Source organism: Marmota marmota, unplaced genomic scaffold (assembly GCF_001458135.2).
Source record: "Marmota marmota marmota unplaced genomic scaffold, marMar, whole genome shotgun sequence".
In the NCBI taxonomy this organism is placed as follows: Eukaryota; Metazoa; Chordata; class Mammalia; order Rodentia; family Sciuridae; genus Marmota; species Marmota marmota.
In genome coordinates, this window is record NW_025999998.1 from 18885270 (window position 1) to 18893057 (window position 7788).

General features: G+C 35.9%; 1 protein-coding gene across 1 annotated transcript in view; it reads left to right on the forward strand.

Annotated features, from left to right (window-relative positions):
• Positions 1 to 7788, forward strand: part of Vps13a (vacuolar protein sorting 13 homolog A) — a 236593-nt gene that overhangs the window by 204122 nt on the left and 24683 nt on the right.

The following is a 7788-nucleotide window of genomic DNA, read 5'->3' on the forward strand; positions in this document are numbered from 1 at the left end:
TTTTGTTTTTGTATTTTGACAGTTTTTAGAATGTAATTAGTATTTCCCCAAAACATTTTCCACTCAATTTAACACTCCTGTTTGCTTCTCAAATCAAAATGGTCTTTTAAATCCTAACTATACTATATTTTAAAATGTCAAAAACAGAAGAAATTATTTCATTCTAGTGTTAAAATCTCAGTTCCAGCAGAGAAAGTATAGCCCCATATACAACAGTAGAAAAATCAACCATATGTGATTTAACCACAAAACAAAAACAAAGAAAGCCACTGCTATAACATGGCACAGGGCAAAGAGAGCCAAATCTATAGTCAGAAAATTTGAGTTTGAATACTGTTTCTGTTCCTTCTTGATGGTAGAATCTTGAAGGAAGTCAGTCAAGCTTAGTTTCCTAGAGATGGGAATGTTGTGAACTGACAAGCACTATATATACTTCAGGGATTATGGCACTTATAACAATGTGCACTGTCAAGAAAATGAAGACTATGAACCGATTATGTGAACCTCATTGATTGTAGTTAGATACTATTCTTGACACCAAATTATACCTAATGTGTTAGGAAATTTACAGTAAGAGCACCTGGCTCCTTTATTAATCACTGGGCCTCCTGCCTGGATTCAGTACATATACCTGGCCTCCTGGCTGGGCATGACTATTGCTGGTAAATGGCACATCTGATCCCAAATGAGGGATATCCCAAACCCCACCCCAGTAAGCACAAACCAGGTAGCATGTGCTGTTTAATTTTACTAGATATTGTATATAAGACAACATTGGCACACGAACAGTAGAAAATGGGAATTACAAAGAAATATGAGTAAAGCAGCTGGACCCTTAATATATGTGTCACTTGGAACAAGGAGACAAAATGGAGCATGATAACAGCATGACTTTTAGGCTACTATCTTTCATGTTGCTGAAAAATATCACCACCTATTTCAATTTTTCTGTGATAAATTCTTATAATTTCTGTTCTCATGTGACTCTATCCCATAGAATTTAATTCTGCTCTTCCAGAAACATTCATAGAAAGCTACTGAACTCAGTTCTCAGTTCTCCGGGTATGTTAGGGCTGTTCCCACTAGGTGGTTCTTAATGTAAAGAGGCACAACCATCTCTGCCAAATGTTTTTTTTTTCTTTTCTGAGGAAGTTCTGTTTGCTTTTTAATTTATATCTTAACTGATTCATAAAAACAAAAATTGTAAATATTATTGAGTTACCATGGTAACTTTCCATATATGTACACTGTACAATATTTACATCAGGTTAAACATATTTCTGTCCTCAAACATTTATCATTTTTTATGCTCACAATCCTTCTTTCCAGACTTTTAGAATCTACAGTACATTATTGCCATTTGTGGTCACCCAACTGAGCAGTAAAATACCAGGCTTCATTCCTAACTGTAGATTAGTACCCATGGATCAACATTTCCCCATCCCTCCCCACCTCTACTATTCACCATTCTATTCTTAATTTCTATTAGATCAACATTTTTTAGGTTCCCCATATGAATGAAATCATACAGTACTTAACTTTTTGTGTCTGTCTTATTACACTTTAGTACTCTATACAGTTTCGCACATGTTGCTGCAAATAACAGGATTTCATTTTCTTTAATAGCTGGAGAGTATTCCAACTACAAATGTACATTTTCATTGTTCCTTTAAGATCCTTTAATTTTCCTCATTTCCCTTTCCTTTGGATATAAACCCAAAAGTGGTATTGCTGGATCAGATGGTAGACCCTATATTTAATTTATTGAGGAAACTTCATGCTATTTTACATAATGACTGTACCAAATTACATTCCCACCAATAGTGTACAATTTCCCTTTTCTCTACATCTTCACCAGCATTTGTCACATTCAGTCTTTTTGATAATAACCATATTGAGAATGAAGAGATATTTCATTATTGTTTTTACTAGTGTTTCCCTGTTGATTAGTGATATTGAACCTTTTTTCATGAGTTTTTTGGCTATTTGTGTCTTCTTTTTTATGTAAATTTTTTAAATTTTATATGACAGCAAAATGCATTACAATTCTTATTACATATAAAGCACAATTTTTCATATCTGGTTGTATACATAGTATACAATTCCTGTCTTCATACATGGACATTGGATAGCAATGATCATCACATTCCACCATCATTAATAATCCCATGCCCCCACCCTTCCCCACAACCCCTCTGCCCTATCTAGAGTTCGTCTGTTCCTCCCATGCTCCCATTCCCTATCCCACTATGAATCAACCTCCTTATATCAAATAAAACATTCAGCATTTGGTTTTTTGGGATTGGCTAACTTCACTTAACATTATCTTCTCTAACTCCATCCAATTACCTGCAAATGCCATGATTTTATTCTCTTTTATTGCTGAGTAATATTCCATTGTGTATATATGCCACTTTTTTTAATCCATTCATCTATTGCAGGGCATCTAGGTTGGTTTCACAGTTTACCTATTGTGAATTGTGCAGCTATGAACATTGATGTGGCTGTGTCCCTGTAATATGCTGTTTTTAAGTCCTTTGAGTATAGACCAAAGAGAGGGACAGCTGGATCAAATGGTGGTTCCATTCCCAATTTTCCAAGAAATTTCCATACTGCTTTCCATATTGGCTGCACCAATTTGCAGTCCCACCAGCATTATATGAGTGTACCTTTTCCCCCATATCCTTGCCAACACTTATTATTGATTGTCTTCATAATAGCTGCCATTCTGACTGGAGTGAGATGAAATCTTAGAGTATTTTGATTTGCATTTCTCTAATTGCTAGTGATGATGAACATTTTTCATGTATTTGTTGATTGATTGTACATCATCTTCTGAGAGTGTCTCTTCAGTTCCTTGGCCCATTTATTGATTGGGTTATTTGGGGTTTTTTTGGTGTTTAGCTTTTTGAGTTCTTTATATACTCTAGTGATTAGTACTCTATCTGATGTGTGAGGGGTAAAGATTTGCTCCCAAGATGTAGGCTCTCTATTCACCTCACAGATTGTTTCTTTTGCTGAAAAGAAGCTTTCTAGTTTGAGTCCATCCCATATATTGATTCTTGATTTTAATTTTTGTGCCACAAGAGTCTTATTAAGGATGTTGGTGCCTAATCTCACATGATGGAGATTAGGACCTACTTTTTCTACTATTAGATGCAGGGTCTCTGGTTGTATTTCTAAGTCCTTGATCCATTTTGAGTTGAGATTTGAGTGAGAGTTTTTCTATTGTTTTGAACATAAAGGGGTGCTTCTTTAAGTCTATTGATGTGATGAATTATACTTTTTGATTTACATATGTTGAACCAACCTTGCATCTCTGGGATGAATCCCACTTGATCTTTTTGATATGTTTTTGTATTCGATTTGCCAGAACTTTATTGAGAATTTTTGCATCTATGTTCATTAGAGATATTGGTCTGAAGTTTTCTTTTTTTTTTAATGTGTCTTTGCCTGGTTTTGGCATCAGAGTGATACTGGCCTCAAAGAATGAGTTTGGAAGTGCTCCCTCTTTTTCGATTTCCTGAAATAAATTGGAGAGTATTGGTATTAGTTCTTGTTTAAAGGTCTTGTAAAACTCGGCTGTGTATCCATTCGGTCCTGAACTTTTCTTGGATGGTAGACTTTTTGATGGCATCTGCTATTTCGTCACTTGAAATTGATCTGTTTAAATTATTTATATCATCCTGATTCAATTTGGACAAATTATATGACTCTAGAAATTTGTCAAAGCCTTTGATTTTTCTGTTTTATTGGAGTATATGTTTTCAAAATAATTTCTAATTATCTTCTGTATTTCTATAGTGTCTGTTGTGATATTTCCTTTTTAATCATGTATGTTAGTGGTTTGAGCTTTCACTCTCCTTCTCTTTTTAGCATGGCTAATGGTCTGTTGATTTTATGTATTTTTTTCAAAGAACCAACATTTTCTTTTTGTCAATTTCTTTAATTGTTTTTTGTTTCAATTTCATTGATTTCAGCTATGATTTTAATTATTTCCTGTCTTCTGCTGCTTTTGGTGTTGATTTTTTCTTCTTTTTCTAGGGCTTTGAGGTGTAGTGTTAAGTCATTTATTTATTGACTTTTTCTTCTTTTAAGGAATGAACTCCATTCAATGAACTTTCCTCTTAGAACTGCTTTCATAGTGTCCTAGAGATTTCGATATGTTGTATCTATTTTCTCATTCACCTCTAAAAACCTTTTAATCTCCTCCTTGATGTCTTCTGTAACCCATTGTTCATTCAGTAGCATATTATTCAGTCTCCAGGTGTTGGAGTGGATTTTATTATTTTATCATTGATTTCTAATTTCATTCCATTATGATCTGACAGGATGCAGGTTAGTATCTCTACTTTTTTATATTTGCTAAGAGTTGCTTTGTGGCAGAGTATATGATCTATTTTGGAGAAGGATCTATGTGCTGCTGAGAAGAAAGTATATTCTCTTGTTGAAGGTTAGAATATTCTATATATGTCAGTTAAGTCTAAGTTATTGATTATATTATTGAGTTCTATAGTTTCTTTGTTCAGCTTTTGTTTGGAAGATCTATCTAGTGATGAAAGAGGTGTGTTAAAGTCACCCAAAATTATCGTATTGTGGTCTATTTGACTCTTGAATTTGAGAAGGGTTTGTTTGATGAACGTAGCTGCTCCATTGTTTGGGGCATACATATTTATAATTGTTAAGTCTTGTTGGTGTATGGTTTCCTTGAGCAGTATGTAGTATCCTTCCTTATCCTTTTTGATTGACTTTAGTTTGACTTTATTTGATATGAGGGTGGAAACCCCTCCTTGCTTCCACAGTCCATGTGAATGGTATGATTTTTTCCAACCCTTTACCTTCAGTCTGTGGATGTCTTTTCCTATGAGATGAGTCTCCTAGATGCAGCATATTGTTGGTTTTTTTTTTTTTTCTTTTTTTGTCCAATCTGCTAGTCTATGTCTTTTGATTGGTGAGTTTAGGTGAGTTTAGGCCATTCACATTCAGGGTTATTACTGAGACATGATTTGCATTCCCAGCCATTTTTGTTTATTTTTGGTATTTAAGGTAACTTGGTTTCTCCTCTAATTAGATTTTCCTTTAGTGTAATCCCTCCCTCTGCTAATTTTCATCATTGTTTTTAATTTCCTCTTCTTGTGATATTTTGCTGAGGATGTTCTGTAGTGCAAGCTTTCTCATTGTAAATTCTTTTAACTTTTGTTTATCGTGGAAGGTTTTTATTTCATCATCATATCTAAAGCTTAGTTTTGCTGGATATAAGATTCTAGGTTGGCAACCATTTTCTTTCAGAGCTTGGTATATGTTGTTCCAGGATCTCCTGGCTTTGAGGGTCTAGGTTGAAAAATCTGCTGAGATACAAATTGATGTTCCTCTATATGTGATCTGATTCCTCTCTCTTGCAGCTTTTAAGATTCTATCCTTATTCTGTATGCTAGGCATTTTCATTATAATGTGCCTTGGTGTAGATCTGTTGTAATTTTATACATTTGGTATCCTGTAAGCTTCTTGTATTTGGTTTTCCAATTCGTTCTTCATGCTGGGAAAATTTTCTGATGTTATCTCATTGAAGAAATTGTGCACTCCTTTGGTTTGAAACTCTGTGCCTTCCTCTATTTCAATAAATCATAGATTTGGTCTTTTGATGCTGTCCCATAATTCTTGGATGTTTTGTTTATGGTTTCTAACTTTCTTCACTGTGTGATCAACTTTATTTTCCAGATTGTATATTTTGTCTTCATTATCTGACGTTTTTCTTCCAAGTGATCTAGTCTGTTGGTTATGCTTTCTATTGAGTTTTTAATTTGATTTATTGTATCATTTCAAGGATTTCTGACTGTTGTTTTTTGGGTTTTGGGTTTGTTTTTTTTTTTTTTTAGAGTCTCTATCTTTCTCTTGAAGTAATCTTTTGCTATCTCATTGTTGGAGTGATCAATTTTTGCTTATATTTGCTCATTTAGGTCATTCTTTAATTTACAGATAATTCACATCTTTATCTATTTCATCAATTTTCACTCTCCATAGATTCTGTTATTATAGTGTCCTGGTTTGTTTGGGGAACTTTCCTCCCTTTTTTTTTTTTCATGTTGTTTATGTGTCTTCCTTTCTTGCAGTGTGGATCTGAGATATTACAGTTTCTTCCCTATATTCTTATAGTACGAGTGCAGATTATCTGTACCTCACCTTGATGTTGGGCTTCCAGACCCTGCTGGTGTCCCTCAATGGATGCTACTGTATCTTGAGTCTGGACCTGCATAATTTGGAGTGGGTGGATCTGGGCCGCTGGGTTTGACCTCCCACTGTAATCTTCTGGTAGGAAGGGGCAGTCCTGCGCCAAACACTAGGCTCTGGCAGTGTCTGCCCCATGGGGGGAGGGGTGAATCGGGCTACTGAAATTCTTGATCCCTTGTGGGCTGTTGTGAGCTGTCTGGGCTGGATCTCGGCTCTCTAGTGTACTAGTCAGAAGCGGTGGTCCTGCACCAGAGGCTAGGCTCTGGCTAGTGTCTGCCCCATCGGGAATGGGTGGACCTGGCCTGCTGTGCCCCTGGGTCCTGCAGAGGCTGGTGTGGGTGGATCTGGGCCACTGGGCTTGACCTCCCATGGTAGTTGAGATCTTGGATCCCTGTGAACTGGTTGGTGTGGGCAGACTTCTTTTTTTAAATTAAAGCTTTATATGTAGTAGTTGGGTTCGTACCAACAAACTCATACAGGCATGGAAATTGTTTTTAGTTCATGATCTCCCTGCTTCAACCTCCCACATTTTACCTTCCCATCCTCCCGCTCCTCTTCCATTCCCCGTCCTTTCATCTACTAAACTTCTTTTTCCTCATCCATTAATTTATTTTTGAATTGTTCTTTATGCTATCCTATCCTTTCCTACCCCTTTCCTTTATTTTATTATAGCTTCCACATATGGGGAAAAAAACATTCAACTTTTGAGTATTTGAGTTTCTCTTATTTCACTTAGCATATTCTCCATTTACTGGCACATCCCATAATGTCATTCTTTTTATGTCGTGAGTAGAACTCCATTATATATATATGTAACACAATTTCTTTTTTTTTCTTTCTTTTTTTTTATTGGTTGTTCAAAACATTACAAAGCTCTTGACATACCATATTTCATGCATTAGATTCAAGTTGGTTATGAACTCCCAATTTTACCCCAAATACAGATTGCAGAATCACATCGGTTACACATCCACATTTTTACATAATGCCCTATTAGTAACTGTTGTATTCTGCTACCTTTTCTATCCTCTACTATCCCCCTTCCCCTCCCCTCCCATCTTCTCTCTCTACCCCATCTACTGTAATTCATTTCTCTCCTTGTTTATTTTCCCATTCCCCTCACAACCTCTTATATGTAATTTTGTATAACAATGAGGGTCTCCCTCCATTACCATGCAATTTCCCTTTTCTCTCCCTTTCCCTCCCACCTCATGTCTCTGTTTAATGTTAATCTTTTCTTCCTGCTCTTCCTCCCTGCTCTGTTCTTAGTTGCTCTCATTATATCAAAGAAGACATTTGGTATTTGTTTTTTAGGGATTGGCTAGCTTCACTAAGCATAATCTGCTCTAGTGCCATCCATTTCCCTGCAAATTCCATGATTTTGTCATTTTTTAGTGCTGCGTAATACTCCATCGTGTATAAATGCCACATTTTTTTTATCCATTCATCTATTGAAGGGCATCTGGGTTGGTTCCACAGTCTAGCAATTGTGAATTGTGCTGCTATGAACATCGATGTGGCAGTATCCCTGTAGTACGCTCTTTTAAGGTCTTCAGGGAA